We start from the raw sequence: 14035 nt of genomic DNA, 5'->3' as shown, positions 1-14035 counted from the left end.
GAATAACAATTAATGCTAGAAAATTCAATATGACATTACAAATTGTTATCGAAAGAAGATGATACTTCTTTGCCTTGCTTGGCTAGCGCTTATTGTTTTGCATTTGTTGGCTGAGTTATTTCTCTCGAATTCCCGAATCGGTTAATTTAAAAATTTTCTGTTTCGAATTTTCTAATTTCTGAGTTACGATTTAATTGTCATGTTATGCAAATCATCAACAAAATTCTCACGTATATATGGTGGTAGTTTTCTTTTCAGTTGATTGACCATTATTTCTTTTCACTTATCGAATTCTGTAATCTTACTACCATTTTATTCCACTCATGATAAAAATTAAAAATGGTTTAACTAAAAACGCGAAATCTCGCCAAGGCTACTCTGCTCGCACTATACTATAGAATTATAACCCTAAACAAATTTGGCGAAACCTTTCAGCTGAGAATAAAAGGAATAAAGTAAATTCTTTCTCGGTTATTCATTTTGTTCTACGATAATATATTCAAGAAAATATTTTGCATACTGTCCATTCCAACTAAATGCTGCTGTAAAATATGGTAAGTTTAATTAATTTAAGATTAAAAAAAACCCCATATTCTTACAAATTCATACAAAACAATAAAAAATTTTACCTTGTATAACGTTATCCAAGTTTCTTAATCCAGTATTTTCGCTTTTACCAATTATTAAGGAAATAATGAAAACTAACATTATTTTGAGGAGCTCGAGAATACTACTAAGGGACGAATTAATTTCTGTAGCTGAAAGCAAACTAAGACACATCGATTGCGTTAATAAATACTCAGAACAAACTGCCTGTGTTTACGTCAACAGAAACACATGGAACGCAACGTGGCAAAGTTTTAGGTGCATTCGCAGTTTTATAAATCACCGCAAGGTAGCGTATTCGAGCGCTGGAGTTCCGAATATGAAAGTGTACAGAGTAAAAACAAGTAGTTCAGAAAGTGCGTATAACTGAATAAAATATCCTCATATATATAATAGCTGATGATCGAGTAACGAGCGTGTTTCAACAATGAAACTCGCGCCACGGCATGATAATTTGATCATATATTTTCTTAGTGTTTGACATGTAGGGAAAGGCTTTGTTGTGACAAGGCTGAACTCGATCCGGTAACTGAACTGTTTTACTGGTAAGACTTATTTCAGAGGAATGAAGAAACGAAAAAATGGTCAACAATGAACGCTACCTACTGGAGTTTAGGGTTCATTCGCTGGAGTTAGGGTTAAAATTTCAACTATCAAAATATCACCAAACAGGTAATGCTTCGTTAAAATGTATAAAGAAGAAAAGCAATTTCCAACCGTCATACCTTGACGGGCGATTTTCTAGTTAAAGAATAATTCTCACAGCTGAGATTCAGATGACACCACAAAGAATAATTAAATTATAGTCGAGTACCGACTTACGCGAGGGATGCGTTCCAAGACTCCTCGCGTATTTCGAAATTTCGCTTTGTGGAAAAATGTATGTTTTTCAAATTTTTTAGGAACATACCAAAGTTTTTTAGACATTTGTAAACACCCCTCAAACTGCTTTCAAGCATTCCTCAACTATACATTAGTTTCTTACATAAAGAAGAGAACTTTTACTGTATTTAAAAGATAAAAAAAGCTGTTTTATTCAACTTAAAATACTAAAGATGCACAAAATAAATGACCGACGGGAGGGAAAGACAAAATAAAACACGGTACAGAGTATGTAATAATAATCCCACTAAAAACATTCTGTTAAAAAGTAGCCAAGTCTCGATGGAGCTGTTTGTTTATCTCTAAAAAGTAATGAAATCTAGACAAAGTTATGACAAGTCGAAGGTTCCTTACTGCGATTTCTTTATTGTCATAGTTAATGTAGTGTGACTTGGCCATTAAACATTCTTTATACGTTAGTGGGTACAGGTTAATTTTGTTTACACGTTTTCCAAGTGGCAATTTTCCATCGTCAATGGGTAGCGGTTTTGGCGACAGATTGGTGTAATCGTGTCATGGAGCACCTGATTTTGTACCCTTGTGTACCCTTTAACGGCCAAGTCACACAACATTAACTATGACAATAAAGAAATCGCAGTAAGGAACCTTCGACTTGTCATAACTTTGTCTAGATTTCATTACTTTTTAGAGATAAACAAACAGCTCCATCGAGACTTGGCTACTTTTTTACAGAATGTTTTTGGTGGGATTTCACTTCTTTTTGTAGAAACATTTAATTTGTGTAATATTCGAGTAGACTAAAGTTAGGCTAAATTAAATTAGAAGATTTGTCCCACTACGCTGGACTTTTGCAATGACAGTCGATTTTTTTATGCACCAATAGTAGAAGGGGGCATTACCATATCTCTAATACAGCTGAGACCAGCTGAGGGTTCTTCATTAGATACTTCAGACTTTCGATTTTTGACATCAAATGAAGCGGCCAACCAAGTTGAATATTTTTTGTAAAGGCGGTATGTCGATCTCTAATAGTTTGGTCTAATAGCCAGATCTTCGATTATCCTAGTTTTTATAGTTTTCCCTTTAGGTGCCCATTAAACCCTAACTCTGTACCAAATTTCACCTCTCTGAGTTTATAGGAAGTACTAGTTCTATTTTGATGATCATGAGTGAGTGAGTGAGTGTCATAAATGCGAAACTTTGCTTTCGCTTAACTTCGGAGCTAAATGACCTACAGACTTGAAATTTCGGATTTTAAGTATGTGAGTATAGCTTACTGGATGACGAAAATTTCTGCGGTTCTGGTCTCATCAGAAGGTTCTCAAATAAGGGCCTGAAAATGCGGCGAAATGGTTCCAGTAAAGGATGGTACGGCAGTGTTTGCTTCGCGCTCGACTTGGCGGGGGCACTGCCGTGCCCCCCGATAAAATGCTGCAGTATAATAGTACTGTGTAGAGTAGATACAGAAATAATATTTATGAGATATAAAATGATGGTTTATGCTTCATAATCAGATCGTTATTTTTATCTAACACATTTTTAAATACGGTTGATTCGCCTTTTCTTTAATAACTTTTCTATTTAAGGCATCAACGGCCTCTCTTCCTGATCTCTTTAATTTATAATCAGGGCCCGACTAACTGAAAGTGAGGCCCAAGGCACACAATAATTTTGAGGCCCCCTGAAGGCTATTATTTTAAAAATGTGTGTATTTTTTGTATAGTTGTAAAGCTATGCATAATGTTTTAAGTAATTTGGGGCCCCTTAGGAAGAGAGGGTCCCAGACCTAGTAGGCCTGTGCTGTAATCAGGCCCTGTCTATAATACAAGAGCAGCTTCCATTTTCATACTATTTACTTTGTTTAGACTCTGAAAGCTTTAATATTGAAACTAAGTTTTGAACTTTTACAGATTTCTTTTTGTTTTGACTTTTAATTGTACGTATGAAAGATTAAATCGTATACTTTTTGTCGTGCTACCGACGACGTTTTGTAGATGTTCAAGCATATCGAGAATCTTAATCTTTTTTTTTTTTTTTTTTGGTGTTTAGATAAAACAGCACACTAACGTGCCATTACATTTCAGCAACTTTAATATTTAAAATGAATAAATAAAAGATACTGAGTGGTTATTTGATGCACTAACAACGCGATGAGACTAGTTTTATGTGAGAACTTTCGTTGTCAGTGATGCTAAGGGGATGTAATAACAGTCATGTAATCAATATATAGTAGCCAATAACGAACCCGATTCTTCCTTCCAAAAAAATTCGTATTGTGGACGAGGAAATCGCGTTAGCTCTAAAATTCGTTACTCGGAAAAAAATCGCGTTATAGCCATTTCGCGTAAGTTGAATTGCGTTGTAGCGGGAGTCGACTGTACAGGCATTTTTAACTGGAATGCGAAAAATACTCATCCTCCCTTTCCTACACTTTTCATGCTACTTTTTATTTTTATGTTATTAATGTCATTTCTATTTATCTTTTGAAGGACAGAAATATGACAGAAAAAACAAATGTGTATATGATTCCACTGTAACCTCCTCTTAACTATCTCCATAGAAAAAGAAAAAACTTCCAAATGCTTTTGTTTTATTTCTTAAAGAAAATCGTGATCATTTCCTAAAGTTTGCGATGAGACCTTAATTCCAGCTTTCGGTAACAGAACTTGATCATTTTTTCAGTTATTTTGTTAATTTTCAAGACACTATCATATTCACCCGATTTTATCATGGTGCACTGCTACCTCAATGGTACACTGCTTTATGGTCATTTTTTGAATGCGTAGTTGGGTAGCGGTGGTAATAATATTTCTGCAAGGGTGGCCCTTGAATTAAGAAAAAGGAAGCGCAAAACTTAAATGAGCGAGCATTCCTTTCGCGCTCGGCAGTAGATACCACTTTCGTGCTTAGCACGGAAGAATATCACTCAATAGAATACCAATAGGGAAGTTTTCGATTTTTCAATTTTATTTTTATATGACAGAGTAACATGCATGAACATCATAGGTGAAAAAATTTTTGCGATACGATAAGTAGTTTTTTTTAAATTAGCGGGGAATTCAACTGAAACGCGTTCGATCGAATCAGGAACGGTCGAAATTCTCCTTCGAATTCGAACGTTTTCGGAATCGTTCGAATTTTGCACTTCAACTTGCTTTTTGACGTTCGATCGAAACGCGTAGGGTTGCAATCGAATGTTTTCCTCGCTCGACGTTTCGTCATATGGCCGGAAGTTTGAGGCAGCCAATCACAAAATTGAATGAGGGAATGAAGTTACCTGTAACTGCAGCTGTTGTCCTTGTTTACGTTTGTCATCTCATTCTCGTTTCGTGTGTTTATTTTTCCGGATATCTGCAAGTTATCTTTTAGTGATAAATACAAATCTGAAAAAAGACACACACACATTTTTTTTTCTAGAAAGCTACCGAAACTTTATAACCATAACCATTTATTTGTGTGGTTCTTTTTCTTCTTAGAATAAAAAATATTTTTTTAATTTCATGAAGTTAAAATGTATTGTAATTTTAAATTTTCATGGTTCATTGTAAATCGCAAAAAAATATATTGATCTTACTTTTTCCATGTAACTTGCATCACAAATAATTGTTGCTTTTATTGGTTTTTAGTTATAATAATAGCTTAGCTCAATACATTTTGCTTTAAGTTGAATTTTTAGAAGTATATTGAAGGGGGGGGGGGGGTAACCGCAGCTCAGATGCAATTTTATTTTCACAAAGCACAATTTGTCAACGGAAAATCATGGACTTGAAAACTCTGAATATTACAGATACCCTGTACATAAACTTTGAAACAAAAAATCTTTTCAATCATATTTTGATTGTTCAGTGGTGTATTACATCCATTAAAAGCAACAGCATAGTTGAAATATTGAAATTTAATGAATAGTTATTAATTGCAAATTATTGATCTATTTTTACACTTATGATATGTATGTTTTCTGTATAAAAGTAACCTTTTAAATAATTAGAACTTCATTTTATCATTGGATTTAATATTTTTACCAAAACAAATTACAGTTAAGTGTTCAGTATTCTGTAGATATTTAATGTTGTTAAATTTCTTTTTACTGATTTATTTTTTTTATAAGAAACATTACTTTAAAAAAAAGAGAGAACGTTTGGTTAAGAAAATGACAAAAAATGCAATTTACGAGTAGCAATATAATTGAAAGAAAGATGCAATCAATAACCAAGTACGGCAAAACAATATAAAAAAATATTTTAACCTTGAAATATTTCCTGCTTTTTTGTAAATAGCATTACAACTTTTTTTTTTTTTTTTTTGAGCAATCACGATTGCTTTTTGTTCTCACTTGACTGTTTTTGGCGTGCTGTGATTTTATCTTCCCACCGCCTCCCTCTGCCAGCACCACCGTCGAATGGCCTCACGATGCTGCTCCTCCAGCAAAAACCGTCTCCAGGTTGCGTCCATATCCTACACACACACACGCATGCCTACACAACACACACTTACACGCATACCCACACACTCATGCCTGCACACAGACAAATACCCACACACACATGCCTGCACACACGTAAAAAATATGTGATTGCGAAAAACATAATTTGAATTCAAGATGTCAAAATTCAATTTTTTTTTTTTTAATCAGTCTTCACAGAAATTACACTCCTCCCCCTTCCTCCAAAAAAAAAAAGTTCCTGTAATGAGCCATGCAATGTTTCATTAAACAATAACTACCATTAATTTTAAATTTATCAAAATTATATAAACTTATCAATTGTGCATCGTTAACATTGTTTTCAATAAAACAAAACATTTATTACAAGTACAAACTCATTTATTGCAGATTTGTGCTACACAATTTCTAACATTATTTGCTTTCACAAATGCGGAATTATTAGTTTCCTTTGCTGCCATCATCAGTATCTTTGGCACTCATACTTGGAGATCAAATGTAATAATCGTAGGTACAACCTGACCATCTTTCAACAACTCCAATTATTTGCAGTTATTGTCAGAGACCTAAATTACAAAAGAAGGATAAGAGTATCAATGCATTATCAAAAATATGTAACACACAAGGCCGTCCACAGAGATTTTGGGTCCCATCACAAAATGAGTTTTCTGCCCCTCCCCCCCCCCCCTTCATATTGTTTACTTCTATATTCCAAGCCTAGTTTTGAAAATATTGGGCCCCTATCGGGCGCGGGTGTCCCTTCCCTCTCCTGTGCACACTCCTGATAACAAATAAACTTTTTATTGAGTACATTATCAGGAGTCCCGTCATAAACATACACGTCAAAACAAAAAAATTACCTACGGTAGGATACTTAACTAGATTTTTTCTTGGCAACAGGAAAATAAGCTGACAGGAAGCGAAATAAGCAGCTCAAAGCACTGTGTCGAGGTTTGAAGAGATATTACGCGTTTTACTTTAAATACATAGTTAATTTGTCAAACTGCTGCATGTTTTTTTTTTTTGCTATAATTTTTTTAATTAATGATTTCAATTTTACAAGCAGCAGTCTGTAGTAAATGTGTTAGAATGGAATGTGCCAGCCAATAACTCAAAAACAATTTTCAATCTCTTCTGATTCGCCAAGTAGGTAGCTATAATTTCTGTAAGTTACCGCCCATTGGCCAGGTCTAAGGCAGAAATACATGAAATACACCGCCAGCTCCATCATTCCAGCCGAGGACTGCAGTTTTGTGCTTATTAGCACTCAATTTGTTTGGCACTCTTGGCTTCCTTAAGAGGTTTTCCACCTCCAGCTCAGTCACTTCCTATGCCGGGCTGTTGAGTGCTAATAAGCACGAAACTGCAGTCCTCGGCTGGAATGACTGAGCTGGCGGTGTATTTCAGGCAGCTATAGTTCGGCCAAACCTAACCTGGCAACGATGCAATACTGAGATAGGATCTGTCTAGCCTTCACAATACTGCCAAGTTAGGTTTGCCCCAACTGTAGTAAGTATAACATTTTATCTGCTAACTCGATTTTTCTACCGAACCTCATTACTTGACTCTGAAGAAAGAAAACAAACTTATCCGTGAAAAATATATATTTCAGAAAGTTATATGAATTAGTTTGAATATATTAATCAATAATTTCAAAAATAGTGTCGTAAAATGAATCATAATAGATATAATCGAGCTGTATCTCGATATAAGGTCACCCTTCCGGACTGTTTGAAACTGATCTTAGAAGTGGGTGACCTTATAAACAATTCATATTCATTTGTCTACAGTTTCTTTTAAGCTTAATATATTCGTATACCTAGTGCTGTACCCAGTATTCAGTATATTGTTGCTCAGAGCAACAGTGAGCTATCTAATTCCAGAAATAACACTACTGTTGCTCTGAGGTGACGATATGCTCACTGGCCCCTAAAATTTAATGGCGCAGTCTGCGCTATGACACCCCTGTTTAAAGTATATGCTCAGTGCTGGCCTGATCAGAAAAACCTCGGACTTGTAACTGGAGGTTTCCGAGTTCGCTGATGGTGACTGGGGCATGTTAAATATGCTGTGGTCACAAAGTCCTCGAAGTGAAACGATACTTCTGATGGTGGTGGACCAGGGATTGCTCAATTTCTGGTACAACAAGGTTAATCAAAGAAAAGCCAAATAAAAAGCAGCTTTGAAATTGATCTCCTCAGCATTGGAAATCTCAAAGTAACAGGTCAAGCACCAGTTCTACAAATATACTTGTTCCAACATGTCACATAGGTGACTTAAGAAAAAAAAAGTCTAGGTGACAAGTTGTTTTAGAGCAAGACTCTTTCAGACGACCTTTTAGATTTTTCCTATTAACTCGGATAAATAATTTGTTGGTAGTCTACAATTTTTTTCTGGTTACCAAGAGTTCACAATTTTTGTCGGACTCTGCACATGCACTGTACGTTATATATACTATATTAATTTTACATGCATATGTAACACATCATGTTTTGTACTCACAATTTGATATTCACAGCAAATTTACCTCTTCTGTTCAAGTAGGGAACCCAGTAGGTACTTGCACCTTTTTGATCAGTTGCATTCCGTCCGTCATTTTCAAATTTCTTGGGAACTGAAACTTTTGGAAGAATTCCATTCTCCTGCCCCCCTTGGAAGATTCCAGCGTTGAGAAGGTACAAGTGGACAGCATCTGGAATGTCAAAGAAATTGCTAAGAATAATATGATTCAAAGTTCTCAAAATAATGTATTTTTTAATGAAGAATATAGTTTTTTATTCATTTTCTTAAAAAATATATATATTATACTCATTTATACAAATAACAAGCATTTATACGCTTGGAAGAGGGGAGGGGGAGGGAGGAGCAACATACAAAACTGTTGTCTTGAAAACCCAAGTAGTTTAACTGAACCTAGATGCTTCAATTCGTTTATTGAAATCTAATCAGTTACAAGAAGCAAGTTTTTATACACATAGTTGTTTTTCATAGAATTTAAAATAAATTAAAAAAAAAAACAGTAGTATTTTCAGTAATAAGCAATATCTTTTAATTAACCTTAGATGTAAGCAGTAAAAGAACTTTCGGAAGTAGATATATTCATTAAATAATTTCATAATTCATTAAATAATTTCATAAAATAATCAAGACTCAATGCTGTCATATGTTACAATTACTTCGTAATTAGAGGAACTTTTATAAAATAGCTTCTTGGCAAACAAATTTTGATGTAATTTTGGAAGCTTGTCACGATGTTATCAAGTTTAAAAAAAAGATGAATGTTCGAACTAGATAAAAACTTAATTTTAAGCAGCAATCATCGTTACAGAAGTCATAAAAGTATTTATTTGTAATAAAAATGTAACACTCACCTGCAAATCAACTGCGGATGCGAATATAGCAAAATATTTGTCATCGGCGATATAGCGATTTCTGGCCGCTACACTTGTACGCCATTGCTGGAAGATAAACAAAAATCAATCGAATCTTCCCAATCGTTCGAATCCAACCACTCGGATGGGTCACGTGGTACAAAACGTTCGAATCGTTTCAGTTGAAGCCGGAGTCGCTGCTTTTGATCGAAGCGTTCGATGGAAAAGGGGAAAACGTTCGAAAAATGTTTCAGTTGAATCTGCCCCTTAACTTTTAAAGTTCAAGCCCTTGTGACGTCAAATGGCATAGGAAGTGACGTCATGCGTCTTCCGATAGGAGAGAAACGCTAGCGAACCGGTTCCCATGTCATGGGAGAAATCGAAGAACGTGCTTTCGACTTCGATGATCTGGAACATTAAACCTCTCATCCTCTCTTAAATATTCGAATATCATCATTGATATTGCTTGAGGAAGATTATTTAGATTGTGCTTTAACGAATCCGGTATCCATAGTGTGTTCAAAAGGATTATTGAATTTCTAAAAAATAAAAATATCAGCGCGCTCAAAATGTCCCTAGCGAAAACAAGGGATCTTCGGCGGAAGGATGCCCATTCGCGCCCTGTGACGTAGGCTCGTGACGTTTCAGAAGAGCGCACTTTTGCGCATGGATTTTTAAAAATTCATTAAAAATCAACCACGGTGTTTTAAAATTCGGCGATGGTGAATTTTTTAGTTTTGAAGCTCAATTAACAATATCCAATAGACAAAATATGAACATTTAATAGGTTGCAACTTCCCTATTCAGAATTATGAACTCTGTAAAACTTGTTTCACTACTGTGGCGGTGTCAGTGCAGAAAAAACAACCGTAACTCTGTAAAACTTGTTTCACCTCCGTCGCAGTGTCAGTATAGAAAAAACAACCGTACCTCGTGTGCGCGCGACAGTAATGCGAATAAAATAATTGATGAATTCGCTGTTTATAAATACAGACGTCAAAGTTTTAAAATCTGATCTAACAGTATAAAATAAGTAATAGAAGTAAGACCTCTTGAATGATTGCAAAATATTCTTCTATTTATTTATTTATTTATGCTAGATATCCTATACTACAGCGTTTCTCAACCTTTTTTGACTCGCGGGCCGGCAAAAACTTTTTAAAAAAATTTGCGGACTGATTTTTTTTTTAATTTATGCATTTAGTTTTTTTTTAATAAAAAATAATAACAATAATAAAATCGAGTCGCAGACCGTTTAAAACTTTGCCCCCCCCCCTTTTTTTTTTTTTTTTGAAATAAATTAATAAAACTGCTTGGTATTAAGGAACTGATATAAAAAATATTTAGATGGTAAGATAAGTAATTATTGTAACAAATACACATAAGTAAATAAACATTTGTGAAAAATCTTAGAAAACAATGAAAGTTCATTAGAAATTTAACGAAAAGAAAAAGAAATGTCGCAATTTTCTTACCGAGGACGATCAAAAATCTATGGGGCCCGGTCAGTTTTTTTCGTGGACCTGTGTCAGACCACCGGTTGAGAATCGCCTTTCTACAGTACGATTAACTACAACAAGTATCAAAAGTCTATAGACACTTTTAAAATTTAGTAGAAGCTGGTAAAATATCCAAAATGGAATAGGTTTGCAGGGTTTTCATCACTAGGGGGTATTTTCAGTAAGCCAGGGCTAAGGCAGAATAACTGAAATAAGCTCTGTAGGCTGGGGGTGACTGGTATGTTGGAATAGAACATAGAACGGTCGATTAACCCGTGTGGTTGATTTCATGATGTTTGATAATGTCAGCGCTTTGTGCCGTGAGTGTCTACAGAATGTTTTTATTTTCGATCGGCTAACCGGGAACTCTACAAAAACACACTGGCTAGTCACCATTGTGCCCGGGTCAGGGCCGTAGGCTAGGGAGGCCCCGTCAATTCTAGAAATGTTTTCGCCTCCCCTAAGCAAAAAAACATGTATATATATATATATATATATATATATATTTAACAAAAACATTCTGAAGTTAAGCATTAGTCCAAAACGTTGATTTATTTATATTTTTTTTTCTACTGGGACCACAAATGCTTGTACTTCAAACAAATAAAAATGTCAGACTAGAAATTGAAAATTTCACCACGGAAAAGAAAAGCAGTTAAATTGTTTTAGAAAAGGTCGGTATCTCCAGTGGTGTTCCCATGTACGCCATATACTCTCTAACATTTTTTAGGCATATAGCGTATACCCTCAGGCTTCAAAAATTTTCATATTATGTATATGAGAGCATACACATATCGTGCATAATTGATTACTGGGAGTATACAATCAGAAAAATTGATGGGAACATCACTGGGTATCTCCCATCATATACTTATCCATAATTAAAGTAAAAGATGGGGATGTTGGTAAGAAAAGGAGGTAGGGTGTCTCCTTAAAGCCCATCATTAAAGAAATCTTATGATCAATCAATCTTATGTAATTAAAAACTGAGAGTATGTACCTATGTATCTATGTATGTCCTAGCTTCTTCTCCCGAACGACAGTGAACTGACCATGGAGCCAGGTATTGATGGTTTCGTAATCTTCCTGTCTTCATGTTTGGCTATTTAACATAATCCTCTGATAACAATTAGCAGAGATATCAATTAAAAATTATTAATTATGATTCTTAGATTTCAAAATAAAATCCCTATTTTTCGAAGGCTTTCCTCCATTTAAATTATTATTCAGTGCTTCATCTCAACCTTTCCGTAACAATGCTTTTATTAAAATTTGTAGTTTGTAGCGTGAAGAAAACTGTTAAATGAAAGATCTGTTGCCGTTTTTTTTCTCGAATATAAACAAAATTTTGGTTTTGTTTTGAGGCTTTTCCTGCAATTGGAGGTTTTAAAATGTTTACTTTTTTGGTTATTTTCCCGCAATCTGCCGCAAAATTTTACTGATCTTTTTTTTTTGTTTGTTTGTTCAAGCCTGATTGTTGAACAGCCGTAACTTGACATAACTATTATTTTCGAGGTGCAACGCAACTAGTTTCATAATAGTTTTTGAAATTGAATGTCCTCCTGGATACGAATCCCTATATCTGAGTGAATTATATACCTACGATTAGATTTATATTGCTACTTACATCTAGTAATGACACTTTTAAAGACCAAAAGAAGAAACACGTTTCCCTTCTGTCTGCATTTAAACGTTAATGGGCCCCCGAATCATACCCCCTCCTTCCAGTTTTTGCCCCTCATAGAGGCTCTACCGGTGGACTACTTTTTAAGGAAGGAATCTGAGCAACTTCAGCAGCAACCGCACTATCCCAGTCTAAAATTTTAGTTACAATATAAGCTATAGCAACCTTTATGATTGTTTTATTTTTATTCATTTATTAATTTTTTTCTTGCCTGTCCAAAAACATTTTTGGCCTACCCTCGGACATTCATGGGAGATGGGACTGGGGAAGAAAACTGCAGTATCCACGAAAATGAGTTTTTTGAGACATTTGTAAAGAAACAAGTTTTTGATTCCCCATGAATACTAGTAAAATGTTGGAATTTGACCTTTTTTCTCAGCAAAAACCAAAAACAGCAACCTTGTACAATAAAGCTAAAGGGCAATAGACGACAAAAAGAAATAAAAAATTTGCAGGTACTTCTGTTTATTCTCCCAATGTAAGTTTGCTCTCAATATAGTCGCATCCGCTCCCCAACCTAAAATATATACAGTAAACTCCCGATTATCGGCAGTCAGATTATCTGCGGGTCTTTTAATAATATTTTTTCTTCAACGGTGGTGACTTATGGTTATGTTATTATTCGTTTTTAGCTTTTTCATGTATTTTTTACAATCAATGTTATTGTTTTAAGCTATAACTTTTCTGTATATGTGAGTTTTATTCCTATTGCATACACAAGTACCGTTTTTTTAACCTATAATTCAGATTATCCGTGGTTCCGCTTGTCCACAGTTACCGTGTCACCCAAATCCGCGGATAATCGGGAGTTTACTGTATTTTCATCCTTTGCTTGCTTTTCAGAATGAGATTTATTATGTGCCTGTCACCAGGAACCGACTAATTTTTGAAGACACTGGGCACAAAATTTATTTGGTGCTACACTAAGCAATAAAATATCTTAATACTTGTCCTGCATTAACACAGCCATGCTAGATTTGGCAGTGTTTTATGTTACAATATAATATACATTATAAAAAGTAGAAGTGATATAGTATACGATAATTGGAACATAATATGATGCTGTCAAACTTTGCATGCTGCAGTAAGCCGTAAATATCAACAGGGCCCGATTAAGATATTAGGGGGGCTACGCTCAAATAATTTTTTGGGGTCCCTTCTATTCGAACTTTACAATTTTAACCATGATCTTTGCCATTTGGAGGCTCCTAAATAGTGGGGACCCTAGACCACAATCTAGTCGGCCTATTCAGTAATCAGGCCCTGAATATCGAAATTATGTGTGAAACAACTTTTCATAGAGTAAATATAAACTTTCTTTTGGAGTGGTTTTGGGAAAATTAAATTTTTAATATGATTTTTTTCTTGATTTGAATTTTACACCTTGCTGTAGCGAGATATGAAATAAGTCCATTTAAAATTTTATCTACAGATTTGGTGCCCTGGGCCCGTGCCTTAATCTTATCCTGCCAGTTACTGATAATCTCTTGATCCAGGGTAAATCCTAGATACTTGGGATGTTTATTGCAAGTCTTGTCTTGGTACGAATTATTTGTAAGGTGTTATGTGCAACAATTGATATGTCTATTAC

Source organism: Uloborus diversus, chromosome 4 (assembly GCF_026930045.1).
Source record: "Uloborus diversus isolate 005 chromosome 4, Udiv.v.3.1, whole genome shotgun sequence".
Classification (NCBI taxonomy): domain Eukaryota; kingdom Metazoa; phylum Arthropoda; class Arachnida; order Araneae; family Uloboridae; genus Uloborus; species Uloborus diversus.
This window is presented reverse-complemented; position numbering follows the sequence as displayed.